Raw genomic sequence first — 22,919 nt, forward strand, 5'->3', positions numbered from 1 at the left:
TGTCTTCTCTTAAGAGAATCCTTGAAGCTTCTCTTGCTTTCTGGCCTCCAAATTCCAGTGGCCATTCTCACTTAGGACCAGGTGCTATAGAAGTCAGAGCTAACATGTGTCTTACTTGGGGGCTTAGATGGGAAAGAGAACCTTTTCAAAGTGATAATAAGGAATTCGTGCAACCCGAAACTTCCAAGGAGGAGATCTAGGCTGTCTGCTTATTTAGTACCATCCTTAGAAAGCATATCACTTCTCCACTAAGTTTTTATTTCCTTAGGAAATGGAGAGAGTAGTGCCTCCTTCCTCTTTTTGAAGAAACAAACAACAAACATGGCAAGGTCAAATGAACATAATCGTTTTCTGCTTTTCTAGTTCTTGATTCCTCCTTTCTGCTCATTTCTCTCTATCATAATTGGCCAGTATTCTCATCTCCTTCGCCCATTCATCAATAGTGTTGCTGATGTCAGAGAGGTAACGTGTCTGCGGAGGTGCAGTGGGGGCAGTGGGCATGCCCAGTGAGGACTTGGCTTACAGAAGTTTGCTCAAAGACTGTCTTTGGAGTAGGTTGTGTCTGAAGTGAGAAGAGGAGGGCACTTGCTGGGAAGTGACATAATGAGTGGCTTATGACTGACTACTCTGAAGTCCCTTCATCCTTTAGTTTTGGACCCAGAGGACACTGGGCCTTCTCATTTTCTATGCACGCGTGAACCAATGCCTTTCAGACCAGGTTGGACAGGAAAGGAGTGGGTGGTATCCATGCACATGGCGAGCCTTGGAGTGCTCACCCAGCCCACAGCCCAGAGACCACCTGCAACTAAACCTAGCATGGTGTCCTGTGCAGGTTAAGGACTAAGGAGTAGTGTTTATTGAGTCAAAGAAAAAATGGATGAAAAAGCGAATAAGTCTCTGCTCTACTGCTTTTAGTCTGAGTGAGGTTGAGCCAGGAGAACATACTTTAGGGGTAGGTGAAACCAGCAGGCGTTTTTTAATGCCCCAAAGAACAAGCAAAAGTATCTGAAGCAAAGCCCTCCTACGAAGCCCCTGAGCTTCCTGGGCCATTGGTCACGATGAGGGTTAGAGGCTAGTCAGTGGAGCAGAAAGAACCCCGAGAAAAGAGGCTCCTGGGGGCCCCGGGCTCTCCGCTTCACCAGCTCGGAAATCCTTAACAGCAGCCTTAGTGGGGAATAGGCAGCCGTCAAAGGAGAAGAAATTCTTAGTTCCACTCAGGATTTGGTGGTACAGCTTATGGAAGAGACTTCTTTAAATGGCAAGTGATAAAGAAGGGCTGACCCTGTGGTTTGGAGAACTCTGTGGGCTACCTGAGAAGTGGACCTGTGCTCTGTGTGTGGATTAGCAATGCCGTGGCAGATGGAGGTTCCATTCCCGGGACAGGCATCTAAGCGGTGTAATAGCACAGTGTTCCTCTGATGTCTACCCTTTGGAAGCTGTAGTGTGGGTCTTTCCTCACCTGCTATATTCTCATTAAAAGTAGGGGCCTTCCGGAATCATCTCAGTAGCTCCTTTACTTACAAACTTCCATGGACACAAAGTTGCTTTTGTGGTTCCTGTAAGAAATAGATGAGCGATATGACCATTACCGACTCATCCTTCTTTAGCAGTTAGCAATGAGGACATGTTATCCATTGTTTTTATCATTTCAGTCAGAAGAGGCATCTGTAATATGCTTAACAAAATGTAACATAACAGAAGAGCAATTAGTCTTTCAAGAATATATTTTTCTTATCGACTCTCTGGAGAGGCTGTGGGAAAAGTCTACCCGCTTTGGACTCCCATCATTCCCAAATTGTTTTATGCGGGCAGCAGCTCATCTCCTTGTGCGTATCTCATTCCGAGATTCTTTTCTGCTCCTAGTGCACCCTTTCCTCACTGAACCTGCCTCTTCATTTCTCTACATTTGTTTCCTATAAACTCTAACATTTAAAACAGGGGTCCTCAAACTTTTTAAACAGGGGGCCAGTTCACTGTCCCGCAGACCATTGGAGGGCCGGACTATAGTTTAAAAAAAAAACTATAAACAAATTCCTGTGCACACAGCGGCGGCAAAAACACCCGGCGGGCCGGATAAATGTTTTGGGGGGGCCGCATGTGGCCCGCGGGCCGTAGTTTGAGGACCCCTGATTTAAAACGTAAAACTCCCAGCCTCCTTGAAGCCTTTTCATAAAACTCATCTTTAAATCTGAACTTCACTTTGGTTGGCTCAGCCAGAGCTCGCTTGAAGCCATAATAAGCTCTATGTGTGACCTCTGTGTCTTATTTGCACAGTGTCTTGTCTTTCCAGGTGGGCTAGACTCCGTATCTGTCCCAGGTGGGCAAGGAAGGTCTTTGATTTGGCCATGATCCCGAGAAGCATGTTCTGCACATGGCAGATGATGTTAACAAAGTCTACCTGACCCACGAGATGGGGTGTCAGATTTAACCCTGCAGCTAGGAAATGAGGCCTCAGAGGTGTCTATAAAACAAGGGCACAGAGTTACCCACATGGTCTATATGCCAATTAAATGTTCCTGTTCAAATGGAAGAGAGAACAGTGGTGACTCAATGAGCTAACATTGCCATCTGATAGATATTTGGCTATTTCCTGCTTTGGGCTTCCAGTCCAGCTCCTGGAAGACATATGCCCTGCAGACTCCACATTCCAATTAGAGTGAAATCACATTTTTAAAAAAGTACCATTTCCAGAAATATAACATAACTAAATAAGATCCAGTACTGAAGGCAGGAAGAAAGACCAGTCTCTCAACACTTAGTTGAAATAGCTCCTAACAGTACACGGACACATTTTGTTTAGTTCGATCACTGAGGACAGATTGGAGAAATGAGAAGCAGTTGAGTTTTGGAAATTATTATGTCAAATGATGTAATAAATGCTTTACATGTCGGATTAGATGGACGCCCTCTGGGACTAAGAGCTGAGAGGCAGCATGGGATAAGATGAGGAAAACAAAAGCAAAATGTTCCTGAGTCAGTCGTTTAATCAGGTCTCTGGCTGTAAGTGTTTGGGGTTACAGAGTGACAGATGACAGTCTCATGGACACCTGGGCATAATCGGACGCAGGTGTGGCCCAATCTGTGAATAACAGGATTGAACTGTACTCGTCTGGAATTGTGCCCCTCATTCCAGTTGTGGGATTTAATTAATTCTTACTCAGAAGTTAGTCACTTCAAGGTAAATGTCATAGAAGGGCAAAGAACTACCTTAATGTGGTTTAGAGTTAGATGTGGCTCATTTTCATTTTACTGCTATTATCAATTGTTTAAAGGACTTTGCTGAATGATTTCATTGTACGTGTGCCTGCAGGCTCTCTAGAGCAATTTGGAAAATACAATATGGAATAAAGCACAGAATTATTAAAATGACTTTAAACAGTGTGAGTCCAATTTCCAAAGGAGGTGGTAATACCCATATTTATTCATATTTCATTGCCTCACACTCCAAATTTGAGAATGAAATTGATAAGACTGTGCCCCCACCTAATCATCTCACAGCCTCCTTATACTTTTTCTCCTGTTCTTTCTTTTCTATGAAGCAACTCTGGCTTCTAGCAGGAGCTCACAGGGGAATTTTAGAATTAGAGGCTGAGTGATCTGGATGAAAACACTAGAATCCCTCCTTCATGTGCTTTCCTTTCAATAGATATATTGTTCCCCGTCAAGGAAAAACTTTTGAACAAAATAGAGTGGGGTTGTCCTCACTGTGGGTGACAACAACAATTAAATTCCAGGTTTCTTCCTACTGTTTTTTTATTGCCTGTTTCTTACCTGGTTCTTCCCCAGTGTTCCCTGAAGTGTTGGAGGTTGAACTGGAACCTCTGTTAATGGGCACCAAGCAAGGTTAGGAAGGGGACAACGTGAATAACAGCTCCCCTGTGGACATCTCTGCCTGTGGCTCTAACCCCCCACGATACTGGGAGTGGGGGTGCTGTGGGGCGAGGAACAGATTCAAGGGGATTTGCCTGAAGAGGTTGCCTGGTAACCTATTTTGGACCAAACATACTGAAATAGTAAATATGAAGAAAAGGACATTTTTAAAAAAGCCTACCTTTAATCACTTCATAAATATATTTTCTTCTCCCCCTTTAAAAATTCATCTTGCTTTTCTAATCTCTCTCCTTTATTAATTGTGATAGGTATATTTCAAATCAAGATCTCTGTCATGGTCCCTTCCTTAAAATGTTGGCTATGGAACGATGGGTTGTCATAAAAATGTAAAATAACTTTCCTGTGTATGTTGTCAGAATAGAAAGAGCGCTGGGTGTACAGCCAGACCACCAGTGTTTAAGCTTTGCTGCCAACTTGTGGAAATGACTTAACCACACTGTGCCTCAGTTTATTCAGTTGCAAAACAGAATAGCATGATACTTAAAATGCTTTCTGTTTCATTAAGAAAGCTGAAATGAAAGAAATATTGTATAAAGCCTAATATGGAAAATACATACTACAGAAATGCAAAATATAGTGCATCGTAAAGAACAGTATCATAATTTGATCTTGTTTTGTTTATTTCTTTCTTCCATTATCCAAGCAAAGGATAATAGACAATATTAATGTTTCAAGCATTGTGCTAACTAGTTTAAATGTATTATTTACTTAAATAATTATTTAGTACTATTAGCATTCCATTTTACAGGTGAGGACATAAAAGCTCAGAGATGTAAAGTAAGTTGCCTAAGGCCACATAACTGGCAATGGGGCTGAATTTTGCCCCCCAAAAAACGTATGTCGAGGTCCTAACTCCTGGTACTTGTACAAGTAACCTTATTTGGAAAAGGGCCTTTGCAGATGTAATTAAGTGGAGGACCTTGAGATGAGGTGATCCTAGGTTGGAGTGGGCTCTAAATGCTCTGCAAGTGTCTTTATGACAGACAGAACGGACTCACAGACAGACAGAAGGGAGACCTCCATGTGAAGAGAGAGGTAGGAATTGGGGTGTTGCTGCCACGAGCCTAGAAATGTCTGGGGCACCAGAGAGTGAAAGTGACAAGAAAGGATTCTTCTCTGGAGCTTTCAGAGGGAGGATGGCCTGCTGACACCTTGATTGGGACTTGTATTGTCAGGACTGTGAGAAAGTACATTTCTGCCACCTTAAGCCGCCCATTCTACGTTACGTGGTTGTGGGGCGGAAAGCTCTTTCAGGGCCCAGGACCCAAACTGAGGGAGTCTGACTCCAGAACATAAACACTTGATCATTTTGCTTAATTTTACTCTTTTAATTGAAATATAAGTAAATTCAGGAAAGAAGGAAATTGTCCAAGTGAATGTGGTATAATTGTTTTGGTGCAATGAAATGGTTAATTGTGAAAGTGTGCTCTTACACAAGGTCAGACGTTACATTTATTGTTTTGAGGGCATGTGACTGTTGAGACTCTTAGTTCTTCAAAATGTCCAGTCTAGAAGTAGCCTAGAAAAAATTTGTTTAACTAAGAAATTAAAAATCCCTTTCTGAAAGAGGACATTGTTTATTGGTACTCAGCAAAGGTAAACAAAGGTAATCACAAGTAAACCCAATCATACCAGAATACAGGAACATTCTATGTGATGAGCTGAGATTTGTGTCAGAACAATGGCAATGTCAGTTTTAGATCAATATAGTCTTGTGTACTTAGAGAGAAAAAAGCGATTTGTTTCTTGGAGACAGGGGGTCTCTTTGGTTATCCTAAAACTTCTCTGAACAGTCCAGCATCTCCTAGCCACGGCTAATGCATTTTGCTCGTGTATAAGTGTTTGTGGTATAAAATATCCTCTCCATGTCCACTGGTTCATAAATAACACTCTTGAGAGCTTTTAAAAGTGTGGTTCTCCAGAGGTTAGAAAAGCTCTGGGTAACGGCTGCCTCTGCGCTTGCCTGGCCTCTTGGAAGTCAGCTCGGCATGATGGCAGCCCAGTTAGGCAGCTCAGGAGCCACCGAGTGCCTGCCCACCTTTCTCCAAGACCCATGGGGCAGCAGAGAGCCTCGGGGAATGAGGAAGTGAGTGCCACGGCCAGGATCCAAACCTGCCCACAGAAGCTTCATCTTCTTTTTTATTTTAATTTTTTTAAATTTATTTTTATTTATTTCAGAGAGGAAAGGAGAAGGAGAGAAAGACAAAAACATCAAGGATGAGAGAGACTCATTGATCTTGATCGGCTGCCTCCCACATGCCCTACACTGGGGACTGAGCCTGCAACCCAGGCAGGTGTCCTTGATCAGAATTGAACCCGAGACCCTTCAGTCCGCAGGCCAATGCTCTCTCCACTGATCCAAACCCTCTAGAGCCATCTTCTTATGTTCAGTAAAATCAAGTCTGCTTGAGTTTATCCTCTGATGTCTCCTGAGCTCTGATGTCCCCTGAGCTCCGATCCCACATTTGTCACTGTTTGTTGCAACCCTCCCTTTGGTTTTCTGCCTGGTCCAAGGGATTCAAATGCTTTTAGTGTAACCCTTCATTGCCCCCTCCCAACCGGGCCTTCACCTAATAACTCATGCTGCGGAGGGAGCAGCATTCTCCCAGGAATCAAGGCTCACAGCTTTGCCATCATCTTTGATTCTCACCCTTCATGATTTGTGCTTCCGATCAGTTACTGAGGGCTGTAAGTCACACTCCACAACGTCTTTCCCACTGTCATTACCTGCTAAGGTCAAGTTATGACACTGCCTCCTGCCTAGACAACTAAAACAACCCTTTACTGGCCCCGAACCTTAGACTCTTTCCCACTCAATACACTACACACCTGCAGTCGATCTGCCTGTCCCTAACTTTTACCTCTCTGCATGTCTACGTCATGCAGTTTGATTTCCTTAGCCGGTCACCGATGTCACCTTACAGTTTGGTTTCAGAATGCCTTTCAGACTTCGTCCCTGCTGCTGCCCTTCTTCCTTCCTTTAAGCAGCCGGACTTCAGTTCTGCCTCTTTCTACCACAGCCCTTCACTGCTCACTTTTCTGCCTTCTTTCATTCCATTTCCTTAGCTCGCAGAACCAGTTCTCCTCTTTTCTGCATGTCTGAATTTTATCTCACACAAACATCTCTCAGAGGTCACCTCCTCCAGGGTCCCAGAACTCCTACTTTAGTATTAGATGCAGAAACACAGAGAAAAAGACCCCCTTATCCCAAGGTTCTTACAATAGTGAGGGGGCCAGTTAAGCAACAGACAACCACTCTGGGGTGATATGGAATTAGATGCTTAGGCTGCGGCATAAAGAGCATCTCATATCGGGTTGGCGGCGAGGAAACAAGTAGAACAAAAGCAGGGCCTGTGAGCAGGGCAGACATTCAGCTGGTTCAACCTGTGAACTACTGCGATGATCTGTCCTGACTGCGGCTCTGATGCCCCAGCTGCTGGGCCCAGTGCTGGGGTCTCCCTGGACCTAGCCTGGCAGGAACTCTCTAGCTCCTGCTCCGACATTCTGGTCCACATCGTTCTGATGGGTCAGACCTCACCATTTTATTTATTAAACATCTCAAACATCTCCCCCGCTGTTTCTGTAACAACAGGTAAAAGCTTGGGATTGGCAGAGATGGTGAGAAAGAGAACCCTATGTGACCAGGGCTTAGCCAACTCTTCCCAACTTGGTTTACTCCTTCAAGGTTGATGCTCTCCTCTCGAGTTTGTACTCTGTGATCTCAGAAAATCCATGTGGTGTCCGTTTCCCTTGAAGTGTTTCTCAGCCTCATAAGTTCCCATTATTCTGCTATTTTCAATGTTTTTGCATTTCTTGTTTCTTGTGCGTTCAAGACCCTGCTCCAGGCTTCAAATTCTGAGATGCACAATCAACAAAGGTACAGTAGGCCCCCACCCCCCTTTATCTGTGGTTTTGCTTTCCACAGAATCAGTTACTTGCAGTCAATCTCAGTTTGGAAGTATGAAGTAGAAGATTCCAGAAATAAACAATTGCATGCTGTTCTAAGTAGAGTGAAGAAATCTTGCCCCGTCTCATCTGACTCATCCCTTTGTCAAGTTCATCCATGCGTACAAGGTCCCCAACGGTGAGTCAGTTCACTGATGAGATCAGATGGACCGTCACAGTATCACAGTGCTTGTGTTCAAGTAACCCTTATTTGACTTAATAACGGCCCCAAAGCTAATCACAAAATTTGTATTACAGTATATTATTATAATTGTTCTATCTTTTTATTAGTTTGTTAATCTCTTAGTTTTCCTAATTTGGAAATTAAAATTTGTCATAGGTATGTATGCAGAGAGAAAACCATAGTACATATATCGGGTTCGGTAATTATCTGCAGTTTCAGGCATCCACTGGGGCCTTCGAATGCATCCCTCTCAGAGGGAGGACTACTGTAGGGAAGTAATTGAGGCTTCGAGATTTAATCCACGACTTTAATATGCATTTAGCAGGAAGGCCTCACCTATAGATACCCCTTCCTTCCGAAGGGAGGAGTTCTGATGACAGGCCTTGCTCCCGTAGTTGTCATTCCTTCTCTGTCTTCTCTGCCAGGCCTGGACTCTTGGCATCCTAGTAAACCCAGAGACCTGGCTGGATCATGAAAAGACTGACTGTTTGACTTGACAGTCTCACTATTGTCTACTGAAATTTTACCAGTAAGTTCAAGTGACAGCTGGAGAACATAGCAGAGAAAAGGTTTCCGCTATCAGCGGCCGCAGCAATCTGGGCTCATTATTAAGGTTCAGAGGGGCTGGAAACTCAAACAGGCTGAGTCTTGGTGAAGTCAAACATCCACTGATCCTCAGCACATTGTCAATACCACGGGCTCGCCAAGTTTCTTGGACAAAACGCTGCTGTTTGTCTCTGAAGCAGTTTATGTGCTCAGCGGAGGAAGCTGAACAAAACAAGTACAGATTGGAGCACAAAGTTTCAAAAATAAGATGAACACAGGATAGAAGTTCAATTTGCAACATCCCTGAGACCTAGGGACTGACTACACAGATACATTATTTTATCCTGTGCTTCCTTGAGTTTGGTGTTGCAATTGTTGCTTTTTGCTGTCGTGCTTGTTTTTGCCTAGCAGAAAACACAGCTACAGCCAGGGAATGCTCACTCACAGTTTGTTTTTGTGCCTTAGAGACAGGGGCTTGACCTATGCAATCCCCAGAAGCCGGCACTGGTTGGGCATAATATTTTAGCTCTAGGTGTCTTGCAGGTTAGACCAGTTCCCACAGCCCCTCAGGGGAAACCTTGGACTCTAGTAATGAGCCGTGCTGCTCGTTATTTCCCACCGGCTTGCCCCCTGCCCCTGCCCCTTTCTGGAGCAAGAGTGCGGGGCTGCCCTCTGGCCTGTTGGCATGCTAAGGTTTCTCAGAGTGTCTTCTGCTGGGCAAAAACAAGCGCAACAACACAAAACAACTGCAACACCAGAACTCAAGGAAGCACAGGATAAAATAATGTAGGTGAGTAATCAGTCCCTAGGTCTCAAGGATGTTGCAAATCGAGCCCCTATCCTATTTTCATCTTAGTTTTGAAGCTTTTGTGTTCCAATCTGTGTTGTTCTTGTTCTGCTCCCTCCTAGAGGTTGGAGCTTAAGCTCTCAGTTCTGATTGGTAGCTGTTCTGGAGATGTTTTTCCTGCATAACCTACTTATCTATTTTTAGCCTCTGTTTGACTTCAGAATTGTCTCATAGTTCTCTTAATCAGCACTGTGACTTATTCTGTGTTGTACCTGGTATTTACTACAAATAAATAACTTTATAACCAATCATTTTTATGATAGTAGGATCACCTGTCCCCCTTTATTTGCAATTGTAGCTAAAGTAGTATCTAATATATTAAATATTTCTAGAAGAATAGCCTGCTTTTAAATCATTTTGCCAAAAGTGCTCTTCTTGATTGAGGTAATCAAGATAGGATTTTGTAGACCATTTATTTGTGGTTGATGTTTTTTTGAAGCACCCTTTATCCTGGTGCTTAGATATTAAAACACTTTATTTAATAATTTGAACTATCCTAAGATATTTAAAATACCCTTTTGTACAGGAATTTTTTCCTTAATTAATTTTTATTCAAGTATAACTGACATATAACTCACTATTAGGTTTAGCTGTACAACATAGATTTTATATTTGTATACATTGCAACATGATCACCACACAAGTGTAGTTACTATCCATCACTTTACGTAGTTACCATTTTTTTTCTTGTGATGAGAACTTTTAAGATCTCCTCTCTTAGAACTTTCATATACACAACACAGTCTCATTAACTATAGTCACCATGTTGTACATGATGTCCTGAGGCCTTATTTATTTTATAACTGAAAGTTTGCACCTATAGCCTATATTTTTAAAATTCCAAACAGACTGCTTCATCCCTGCCCAGGTGCCTCTCTGGCTGACACTTCATCCTGTATTTTCCATCTTGGCTAACAATGTTTCCATCTGGTCTGCACCCACACTAGAATTTTCATCATTTTTCTCAACTCTTACCTTTTTAAAATTTTGTTTTAAATACCACATTCCATTTGTGGCCAGTCCTGCAGAATGTGCTTTTTAAAATGTCTCCATATATGTCCCTCTTTTCCTGGTCCACTGATCCTGCCTGGGCCTGGGCCCTCATCACCTTCCACCTGGGCAGGTGGAGCACCTCCTGATGGCATCGTCCCCCCGGGTCTTCCCTCCCCCCCCTCTCCTCCCTGCCTTGGTTGTATTTATTTTGTGCCTTACTTCCTGCTGTTTTCTCTGCCCGCAAACCACTTCTCAGCTGGGAATGTCCCAACTCAAAATTGCTTCAAATCCTTTTTGGAACATGTTAAAATAGGAAAACAAAATAAAACCAAGAACAAACGTCTACTCGGTTTTCAGACTCAGGCTCCATGCTGCCCTCCCAGAGTCCTTCCTGATCCTGGCGACAGGGCCCACAGGACTGTCATCAGGCACACACTCTTCTCTCACAGGGCCAGGGTCTGTGGCCTTGGGGAGGGCAGGGGCCAGGTCTCACCCATCCTCCTGTCCTTCTTTTCCAGTTACTGTTTAACAAGCCCATGTCAGGGAGGTCCTGCTGGGTCCAGAGTGGTTTCCATTTCAATGGCCTCTGCTCTGCCCCGCAGAGGCTCAGCCTGAGCCCCAGTGCCTGGAAGAGAGAGGTGTGCTCCCAGGTGAGCCACAGCTTCTTCATGGGCTTCAAGACATTCACTCTTGCTGCCATCTTCTTTCTTCCTGGAAGTTACCAAGATTCCTGACTATAATGCCTTCATTTTCTTCAGAATCTGGCTCTGTCTGATATGAGCATAGGTGATGTGATCCGCAAACTTTCTGGGTGACCTTGTCAAAAATAGAGCTTTCTATGGCTTGCCCCAGATATTGTGATTAGTACCCCAGCATACTGATATTAATGAACTGATATTAACTAAAAGTAATTGATGTCTCTACCTCATTCACATCTGGGGTAGAGGTAGGGCATCCTTCACTTCACCAGCGATCCCACTTCATTAGCTTTGCTCTGATTGGCACTGTTCACCCCCAACTAATCCTGATGGCCAGAGGGTGGGAGGCAGCCATCCGAGCTGCTGATTTGTCTGCATGACACAAAACAAAAGGCTTAACGTCCTTCCCCAAGTTGACAGAATTTAATCTGGCTTTGTGTAAGCATGGTAATGAAGTGATCACTCTGGGCCCCGAGACATTGAAGGAGAGAGAAATACAATCAGGAAGAGTCGTGGCTCAAGAAGAGTTACAATACCTTTCCCTGGCAGCTGCAGACAGCCAGAATCAGCCTGTCGGGCCACATTCGAGGCCTCATGACATTATACCTTACACGTGGGAGTTGCTCCATAATCTACAGCAGCGTTTGTCAAAGTGATCAAAGGCTATCCAGAGATGCTTGCCAAAAGCACAGGTTCCTGGACCCTCCTCCCTTAGTAATTCTAATTCAGTCGGGCTCGTGGGACTGTATATAAAATATAAAAATCTGGGTTTTTAATAAACTCTCTAGGGGCTTTTTTGTATTAAGCAAGCCAGGGGAACAGTGTTCCAAAGGAAGAAATCAAATTACTGTGTGGCAGAGAGAGCCAGGTAGGAATTCAGCCCAGATACTGAGTGATGGGGTCCCCTGGGTGTGGCTCCTCCACTCACACATCAATTTTAGTTCAGGTTGGCCCCACAGTTTTAATAGTCTCCTTAGGTTTAGATCAGTGCTTTGGGATGGTTGCTCAAATTCTTTTCTTTTTTTTCTTGGCACTCACTCGAAGGTGGTGTTTGGGTAATGGGGGAGGGGCTCACATAGCCTCTGGGGGTAAGAAGAAGGGGACCCCTGGCCTGGTGCTGCACCTTGAGTGGGCCCTGGCTGTCACCTGCTGAAGAGAGTTGGACTGGTTTCATTGTTGATATTGTGGTTGCTGCTGCTGACATTGTGATTTTTCTTTCTTGAGTTGTTCTGGCCCAGGGCCTCTCCCTGCTAACCCTACTGCTCTTGGCTTTCTCTGGCAAGTAAATAGCTCTGAGTCTCTCACATCTGCCATGGTCCCTGGCCCAGACCGTATACCCTATAACTTTTACAGGATGATCTATCTTCCCCCTACCCCTGCCCCATTATGTCAGGCCCCAAAGTTCTCAACCTACTGCCCGTGCTACGCAGGAGCTGGGCGAGGTATAGGAGCAGCACCAAACCCTTTCTCTGCTGAACAGTCCGCCTGTGCCCCAGGCAGCCTAGTCTGGCCTGAAGAGGGGAGCAGGTAATATAGTCAGAAAAACCTAGCAACAGGTTAAAATATTATCTGATTATCCTAATATAATAAAAAAAAAGGATTTTCTTTTCAGTTTGCCAGTTCAAATAGGCAGCGTTTAGTTTCTATAATCTTCCTTTGATACAAGTTTCTGAAACACTTTGATATTCCTGTTTTTGTGTGTCTTTTTTTGTAAATTTCTTTTCCACCCCCCCAATAAAAATGCTTCAAATGTGAGATTACAATAAAGTTGATCTAAGTTTCCTTCAACAGGGGTGGAGTAGTGAAAGAACATTAAGTTTGGGGTCAGTTAACTTTGATGCTTATCCATGTCCTTCACTTCTGGACTCTGGTTATGTCATGTCTAATATGGGATAATAATGAAACTTATTGGGCAGCTGTGAGGATTAATTGAAATGTCAGAGCGGAGCCCTGCAGGTGTGGTTCAGGTGGTTGAGCGTCATCCCATGCACCAGGAAGTTGCCAGTTTGATTCCTGGTCAGAGCACATGCCCTGGTTGTGGGCTCAATCCCCAGTAGGGGGCATGTAGGAGGTAGCCAACTGATGTCTTACTCTCACATTGATGTTTCTCCCCTCTCTCCCTCTCCCTTCCTCTTTCTGAAATCAATAAAAACCATATATTTAAAAATGTTAGTGTGTATGTTCTATAAAATATTAAATCATGTAGATGATTTTTTAAATCTTATAAAGAACTAGAGGCTTGGTGCACAGATTCGTGCACTGGTGGGGTCCCTCAGCCTGGCCTGCTCCCTCTTGCAACCCAGAACCCCTTAGGGGATGTCGGACTGCTGGTTTTGTCCCAATCCCCACAGACCAGGCCGAGAGACCCCACAAGTGCACAGATTCGTGCACTGGGCCTCTAGTATGCATATAAGATCTTTGTTTAATATCTTCCCACCCTCTCCCCTCACCCTATACTCTCCCTTTCCCTCTGATATTCATCAGTCTGTTCCCTGTTTCCATGCCTGTGCATTGAGTATCTGCCCCCTGGTGGTCAGTGTGCATCATAGTTGAACGGTCAAATGATCAAATGGTTGCTTAGGCTTTTACATATATAGATTAGGTTTCTAGTGTATGCAAGGTTGTAAAGTATTAAGTCCATGCGTACAAGTATGGGGAATTTCTGGGAGTCACCCAAACACCGTAATTTCTACTACTTTTTATCAGGTCCCAAAGCACAGGCATCTTTAGGACGCCCCATGTTTGTCTTTAGTTGCCTGGAACATGCTCACTGGCTTTCCTTTTTGGAAGATTGTTATTGTTATTCATTGTTAGTCACTATATCTTCTTATTCATCTTTATGTTTAGCCACTAGTAGATGCTTGGTAAATGATAGGAGCTCATTACATATTTGTGGAGTGAATCCTATATAATAAAAGGCTAATATGCAAATCGACCAAACAGCAGAATGACCAGTCACTATAACACACATTGACCACCAGGGGGCAGATGCTCAATGCAGAAACTGCCCCCTGGTGGTCATTGCACTCCCACAGGGGAAGCACTGCTCAGCCAGAAGCTGGGCTCACAGCTGGCAAGCGCAGCAATGGTGATGGGAGCCTTTCCTGCCTCTGCAGCAATTGGACATCCCTCAAGGGCTCCCAGACTACGAGAGGGCACAGGCTGGTCTGAGGGACCCTCCCCCCCTCCACCCTGAATGCATGAATTTTGTGTGCCAGGCCTCTAGTGGATACATAAGTGAATATATCTTTATTGCAAGTACTTGAGATGTGTTGTAACACAGGAGACTGTGTTTCCTTTACTTTACATTTCATAAGGTTTTGTGTTGATGTATTCTGTCCCATGCCGAATGAACATCTTTTATTTTTTAATTATTCAAGCATTTCTTCCCTCTCCCCTCCCCATTGTCCCTCTCTACCAGCTTCCCACCCTGTTCAGGTCTTCACCACTCTATTGTCTGTGCCCTTGGGTTAGGCATATATGCATATAAATTATTTGGTTAATCTCTTCCCTCCCTCTGAGATTGGTCAGTCTGAGATTATTATGCTAAGTGAAATAAGATAGTCAGAGAAAGATGAATATCGCATGATTTCACATGTGGAATCTAATGATCAAAATAAAATGATAAATAAAATAGAACCAGAGGCAAGAAAACTGGAACAGACTGACTGAACATCTTAATGGCCATATCATCACAAATCTCTCCATGTAATCTAATGTTACAGAATAATCAAAGCATTAAAATCATCCATCACTAAGAGACATGCAATTAAGGTAAAAAAGGTCAAAGGTAACAATAATAAGACTCAAATGTTAGGAGTAATATTGTAATTTAAAGTGGCCAATAATGCTATGTTTTTGTTATTAATATTATTGTTCTTAATTTTAAACATGCAGGATATTGATTTAACAGAGCTTACTGCAAAACACTAACATCAAATTTATGTTTTCTATAAAGCATACTTTTTCTTTGAATCTGCTTTCTTAAATTTCAAAATCAAAACTGGATTAAGGAAAAATCACTTTGAAGCCTCATTAAATTGCCTAAATATATCCTTTGGCCAATTGACTTTATTAGTTGTATGTTGCTACATAATAATTCATTCTAAAATTTAGTTATTTAAGACAACAGTAGTTCATTTTAATTATAAACCTAAAATTCTGTCAGGGCTCAGCAGGAACGTCTCATCTGATAAAGTGGGAGTCAGCTTGATTGGGGGCTGGTGGATTCACTTCTATGATAGCTCAGTCACTGGCCTTTGTTTACTGGCAAGCTAGTGCTACCTATTAGCTGGAAGGTTAGCCCAGGATATGCATCAGGTTCCTCAGTTCCTCTCATGTGGGTCTCTTCATGTGCTGCTTGGGCTTCCTTCCAGCATGGTGTTTGGATCTCAAGGGTGAGCATCCCAAGAGACAGGAAGCAAACGCCAGTATTTTTAAGGCCTGGGTATGAAAATGAGCACAATGCTCTTCCTCTGAATTCTACTAGTCAAGCAGTCATAAAACCAAAATTTATGGAGAGGAGACATATACCTGTCTTTCCATAGGAGGAGTGTGATAAAATTTTTATGACCATGTTTACAAATGCCACAGTGATCTCAATCTTGACTCTTGCCCATATAAATCCAGTTTCACTGATACATTGAATTGTAATACTCTCAATTTTGTAAGACTATCAGAACAAGTTCAACTTTTTAGAATATGAGACATCTCCCTTTGATTTAAGAAATCTGGTTCCAAGTCTTTAATGAAATTATTCCCAAGATGCATAAACTCCCCTGGAGACCTATGCTGACTAGCCCCTGTAGGTCAAGGTGCCCTCAGCTGGAATTTGGTTCAGGGCTGTATATCCTTCACTGCAGCTAAAGAAGTGGGAGCTGAGCTGCTGAAAGACTTGTCAGCCAAGTGATGCCTACGCTTCCTATGTGAGAAATAGCCCCAGACTTGGGACACTTCTTGCCAGAAAAATTTCCAAAACAATTCATGTGTGAACTCTTTATAGTACCTCTTTGCTTGAGTTATTTTTGGGGGTGTGGTTGGTTAAGCACAAAGTGAATGCAGCTTCCTGAGAAAACAGTGGGGCTATTCAGGGTGTCCCCAGGAAACACAACTCTTTTTGTAAGATTGGATCTTCTCTTGGGAAAAAACTTCAACAATCATACAATCTGTATTTCCCCTGCCAGGGGATTATGCCAAAGTTGGGAGTACCACACATACATCAGAATGGGATATGGGGGTACAAGAGAATAAGGGTGAATTTCTTTGTAACAACCAGAAAGTTTAACATGGGGACCTTCCTGGGGACCCAGCATGATCTAGGATATAACAGAAAGAAATACACTTTTTGTTGTACTCTTCTTGCTGTTTCTCTACCACTCAGATTATTCTGGAGACTTCTTCATAAATTGGCAGAAAGCATACTTGTCACTCTGTTTGGTTAGCATGTAGCATCCAATCCCTGGGAATACTGGGGTCCTAGGCAGGGGCTAGAATGGGGACAAAGAACACTGTGGATACTGTCACTGGCCTTTGCTTACTCCAAGATTTATATTAACTTGGGAGAAGTAAAACCCTAGAGACTCATGTTCTATTTGTCAAACTGGAATTAGGTAGGAAAGTTTGCTAATGTAAACACAGAGAGGCATTCTCAGTGTGTCCAAAATGCCATCCCCCAAATTTGTCCAAATCAGATCATGTGGATTTTAATTCCCTGCCTACCCCTTTTCTCAAGATTTGACACTCCACTGGGATGTTCTATTTTTTGAGCACAAATTTATGCCAACATTAGGAGAAAAAAAACCTATTTGCTTCCTGTGTGATGGTGAAGAAAGGTCAGACACCCTGAAAGGGTGGAACACATCTTTGTCATATTTCTCTTTCAAGAAACACCCATAGCCAATTTGTCAAGGAAACTAGAAAGAAATCCAGGTTGAGATTATTGTTAACTAGTTTTTAATTAATAATTCTAAAAAAAAATCTTTAAATATAAGAACCTGGTTCTTGGAGTCAAACCAAATTTATTCAAAAACAAGAAGCAAATATTTGTATTGCCTTTGAAATATATTGTCCTTGTATCTTCAAACTTGAATGTACTTTGAATCTAACTCTAAAGAATTCTCATGTAAATAAATGTATGTCCCCTTTTAACTGTATACATTTCTTGTGCTAATGCATTTCTATTTTAATATAACTATTACTTTTTTAAATATCACATTTCAAAATACAGCACATAAGGAAGAGCTATGCAGTTCTTTATTTTTTCACAAGCTGTGAATGTATCTGCCTTCAACACCTGTTCCCTTGGTGACTGGGTCTTCTCTGTGTTCAATATGGACCCTTAAAGCCCAGAGGTTGCGCCGAAACCGGTTTGGCTCAGTGGATAGAGCGTCGGCCTGTGGACTGAAGGGTCCCAGGTTCGATTCCAGTCAAGGGCATGTACCTGGGCTGAGGGCACATCCCCAGTGGGAGGTGTGCAGGAGGCAGCTGATCGATGTTTCTCTCTCATCGATGTTTCTAACTCTCTATCTCTCTCCCTTCCTCTCTGTAAAAAATCAATAAAAATATATTTAAAAAAAAAAAAAGTCCAGAGGTTGCATCTTCAGTTTAGTTGGTCATTCTTCACAGAGGGAGATGTTTCTCTTGCCACTAAGACATAAAATTCTACATTTTTTATTTTGCCCATTTCAAATATTTGTCCTATACTTTAAGCCTTTAGACTTATTTTTATTTTATTTTTAAAGCTCTCTCTCTCTCTCTCTCTCTCTCTCTCTCTCTCTATATATATATATATATATATATATATATATATATATATAATTGAGAGAGATAGAAGCATCAATGATGAGAGAGAATCACTGATTGGCTGCCTCCCGCATGCCCCCTACTAGGGATCAAGCCCGCAACCTGGGCATGTGCCCTTGACTGGAATGGAACCTGGGATCCTTCAGTCTGAAGACTGACGCTCCATCCACTGAGCCAAAGCAGCTAGGGCTAGACTTATTTTTCAATTTATTTTCCTAGCAGAGAGACCACTTTCAACTTTGTTGTCCAAATCTTTTTTATTTTATCTAGAACAATGAATATGAGAGTTCTGTCTTCGTTGTTAATGTCTCCATGTCCTTCTCTCTTTTGTTTATCCTGATTATCTTATTTTCTTTTATTGACTTTTTAAGCTCTCTCTCTCCCTCTCTCCCTCTCTGTCTCTCTCACTGTCTTTCTTAGTAGGGAGGATAGAGTTCATGAGTGGTCTGTAGTGTGGGATTGGGGATGCCAGTTTTATATTGATTTGTAAGTGGCTGACAGGATTGGAGGATGGGGGATAAACTGGATTAAACCACTAGAACCAGATGTCAGAGAAATATGAGTTATTCAGGAAATTTGCTTGTAATGCCTATGGAGAGAGGGGTGCTGGGGTAAAGGGTCTGATGATGAAGATGACCGAGGATAAAATGAAAGGACTGTGTCTTCACGGTTATAAAAATCTAGTAGGGAAAAGACTAGTCACCAAAGGAAGGAAAGCCTGAGTTTCAGGAGAGGCCAAGGGTGTGTGGAGGTCACAGGGTTCTGATCATAAAACCCAGAAGAGGAGCCAATTAGGCACCAATGACACAAAAAGAGATAAAGAGTAGACTTAAACTAGAGAGTACATTGGAGTCCCATAGGAAAGAATATCTCCAGAACAGGGTAAAGAGGGAGATGGAAAGTGGAAAAGCCAGACTTGGGTGTGTGCTCTGCAGACTCAGCCACTGGCTGCATACCTATAATTTAGGCCTCCAGGTAGAGTTCGTCACCTGAAATAGCAAGGCCTCTAAGACAAAGGAAAGTAACAAAGTAAAGGAGTTGATGTTTGAAGATGAGCTTAAGCCCTGACACTATTCCTAACAGCTGTGTTGTTTCTGGAAAAAAAAAAAGGGGGGTATGCGGAGAGCTCAGTGTTTCAAGAGGTCCTAGGCAGATATTTGTCATTATCCTTCTTTAATTTCTTCTTCATTTTGTGTCCTCTGTACTCTGAGTCACCTCTAGTAATTAGAGGATTTCCTACATTTTCCTCCTGTATTCCGTTTCCCACTTGTTAGGAGTGGGAACAGAGTACAGATTCAATAAGACACAATATTGAGGAGCACCATATGAGCAGAAGAGCACAATAGCTGAATGCACCCCATCTGAACTGGGCCTGGCTTTTTAGGATGACCTTAGTTCTCACCCTCTGGCCGTATTATGATAAAGTAAACCCGAATGTAACATCATAAGATTTTGTAGTGAAATATTTTTCAGCAAACATTTATTGAGCCTGAAGTAGGCATTTGGGCCTGGGCTAAGCAACGGAGCTACAAGATGAAGACCCCAGGCTGCTATTCAGGGCTGCACGAGGCGAGGGGCAGCCAGGCTTGTGGAGCCTGAAGTTCATGTGATCCCAGGGCTCTCTTGAAGGGAGAAATACTAAGTTACAAATAGAAGTGTAAATATAAAAGAGAAGTTTTATTTACAGTGAGAAAAGAAATTATAACAAATTCTAAATTTAAAAAATCTGATGACTATAACAACTATCACAAAATCCAGGGGGGAAATAGCCAGCATAATATTTCTATTAACTAGCTGCATTACAAACTTCTATAATATTTTCCCTATACATTTTGACTGCATAATCTTTGATCATCTCTTTATATGACAATGATTCTTTATGATCATTTTTTGTGACCAGAAATGCAATTCAGGCGCTCCTCAAGCACAATTCATTCATCTTTGTTTTTATTTTTGATCATTTTGATTAAGTGCTGTTAAAGGTTGAGTCATTCCCTTACAATTTTACATATTCAAAGACTGGAATAAAGTTCATTACATCCCAGCACCTGTTTCACTGAACTGCCCTTACAGTCCCAGTGCCCAGAGGACAGGCTGTTTCCATTCGATGCCACCCCTGGACGCCTGCTGTGAGTGTCACCTCACAGGGTGAGTCAGCCCTGTGGGCAGCAGGAGTGTTCCCAGAAACGGTCCCACCGTTCCCACTCTGGGACAGACAGTGTCATTTACCGATACATGAAAATGTTTATGAGCTACACAAATGCATCCGATGAAATTCAAATTAGTGTCTCATTCAACTTATCCTGAACTGAATCTCCCAAATGCCCTCTGCCACTCCAAGCTATCCAGTGTCAAGAGAAATGTGCCAAGTGGGGTGAGGGCAGAGTGGAAAGAGACAAAGCACTTTATGTATTAAAATGAAAATAGATTACATCTTCAAATTCTACAAAGATCTATGACCTCATAAATACATAAGCTTTGGGGCCCTTCAACGGGCCTTTGCAAATGAAGTGTCCTGATGCTCACGTTTAATTAACATCCGGGCAAAATCACCTCTGAAGAGGCAGATAGGTAACTTGAGTGGGTGAGCAAAGACTCCACAGTGGTTTTGAACTTGGAGTCAAGTCTTGAAAGATAAGGAGATATTTTTTAGAAGGCCAGTGGGGATGGCCAGGCCTAGTAGGAGGTGCCAGTGAAAGGGACAAAGAAAGGATGGTAAGAATGAAAGGATACGCAGATGAGAACGATGCTTTTGAAGAGTTTTAGAGAAAATTCAACAAAGGATGGTTAAAAGCTGCATTGGGTCCAGGTAGACGAGAATGTGAAGGAGTCTGCTGGGTTTGGCAACTAGAACGCCACGTGCTCACCTCACCACAGCAGCCTCAGAGACACGGCGGGAGCCCAAGCCTCACTTCAATGGGGCGAGGACTGTGAATAGATTTAAGAAAGTTGACATTTTGAGTCTATCCCTTCAAGAAGGGTGCCTGGGAAGGGAGGCAGAAGTAGGATATCACAGTTATAAGGAAGCTTTGAGATAAGGAACTCTTTATTAGTATTATTTTTTATTTCAAGAAGAGTGTGAGCAAGCTCATGAAGAATGGCCTGTAAGGCAGCTGCTAAGTAGAGAGACGTTTCTCCGGTCTGAGCGGAAAGCGTGTGGTCTTCATTTGCTCATCATTTCACCCACCTGCTCCTCAGGATTCTACAGTTCTCTAGAATAGCTTAGCGACACCAATAAACCAAGCGACTGGGCAGTGAGCCCGTCCTCGGAAGAGTCGGTATGTGCTCATCCCAATGGTATAGGCAGTAGCCCACACCTGGGCCCTGCCCTGTGACCTCACTATCAACAGTCCTCTTCACACTCTGTTCTCCCAACCCTCCCATCTTCTAACCTCACCCCTTTCCCCAATCCTCTGTCTTTGTCTCTATCTCTCTCTCCACACCATTTCTTTTCTTTTTATAGTATGAAATAGTTGCCATTAGTGTGCTTCAAAAGTATAGCTTTTAAGTAACTGTATAGTATTTTGTAACAGGGCTTAATCGTGCTGGATTCTAAATTTCTTGTTGGATATGGGGCTGCTTCAAGATGATGGTTCAGTTTTCTACATTTTGGTATACAGCAGCTGATTACTTCCTGAAGACAAATGTCAAAACATGTCGAGAAATAGAATCACTTGCGCAAAGATATGCATGTTGTTATGCCTTTGGACACACATTGCCATGTTGCTTTCCTGGTAGCTCAAGTGTTTGATGACAATAAAGCACTGGGAGGCCATAGCTTCTGCGTTTGGTGGAACACATTCGAATAACACAATGAAATGGAAAACCTGAGGCAATTTTCTGACATATTTAGGTCAAAACTGGTTTTGATTGTTTTTGTCTACATTTTGAATTTACTCAGTAACAGAAAATCAGTCTCCACATTTTTCACTTATTGTGAAATTTTAATTAAGGTAAATGAAATTGCTTCAGACTTGGTTCCCAGACTGTGGTTACTACCCTGACTGGTCAGCCTGGGGTGAAAAACACTTCCTGGCAGTCATCAGGCACATTATGCTGGAATCTGGAAACATGAGAACCAATAAGAGGAAGGCTTTATACAACAAATACAAAAAAAAAAAAAACATGGTGAATCTATAAGGGGCAGCCAGCCCAGGACAATAAACCTACTGAAAGGGAAAAGGCTAAAAGATCCACCTCCAGCCCAGACCTCAGGGGATTCCTAAATCCTGACCCCTTCCTGATCATTCCTGTTCCCTGGGTTCTAGGATCTTTCTGAATAAAACAGGGACAAATGAGATGATAAAAACAGAAGCAAATCTTTCCAGAGGTTTCCTCTCAGGAGATTTTGCCATATTTCTGGGAATGCATAATAAACTTAGGCCACAGAAAGCCTGGGTGATCCACGAATATACACACATCACTAGGGGAAATCCAGCTTTATATATTTTTAACAAAAGCCCCTTTTTAAAATGTCTTGGTTTAAAAATGCGACTTTTTCCAAATTACACTTGCATAGTGGCATCAAATAAGAAAGCTCTTTGATAAAACGCTGCCTGTTCCTGAAAGAGCAGAGATGAGAAAGATGTGGGTGGGTGGGAGCCACGGTTGGTCACAGCGACTTAGCTACTGAACTTTGATCATTCAGCAGAGAAGGGGCAAGACCATGACGCCACCAGTTCACAGCCTCAAACTGAAACTTGTTAATAAGTCATTAATGGAGTCACCTACTCCATTAATGATCAGCAAATGACTGGCACTCTGGCCAAGAGGCCCAGACATCAGGACAGTGTCAAATAACAGCTGAGACTGTCAGCTAAAAATAGTACTTTGGATTTAAATGGGTGACTCAGAATTGATTTTCTTTGCTTGCCTGTGATAATACTGTACATAGGAGAGCTGTTTTAAAAATGTTTTCCTTTTCTGTGAAAGAAGGGTTTTATTGCAACCATCTGGGCAGTGAGCTCAGACTCAGCTCTGTGGGAGTTGGGTGCACCCACACATCTACCTCCAA

Source organism: Myotis myotis, unplaced genomic scaffold (assembly GCF_014108235.1).
Source record: "Myotis myotis isolate mMyoMyo1 unplaced genomic scaffold, mMyoMyo1.p scaffold_m19_p_3, whole genome shotgun sequence".
NCBI classification, from domain to species: Eukaryota; Metazoa; Chordata; class Mammalia; order Chiroptera; family Vespertilionidae; genus Myotis; species Myotis myotis.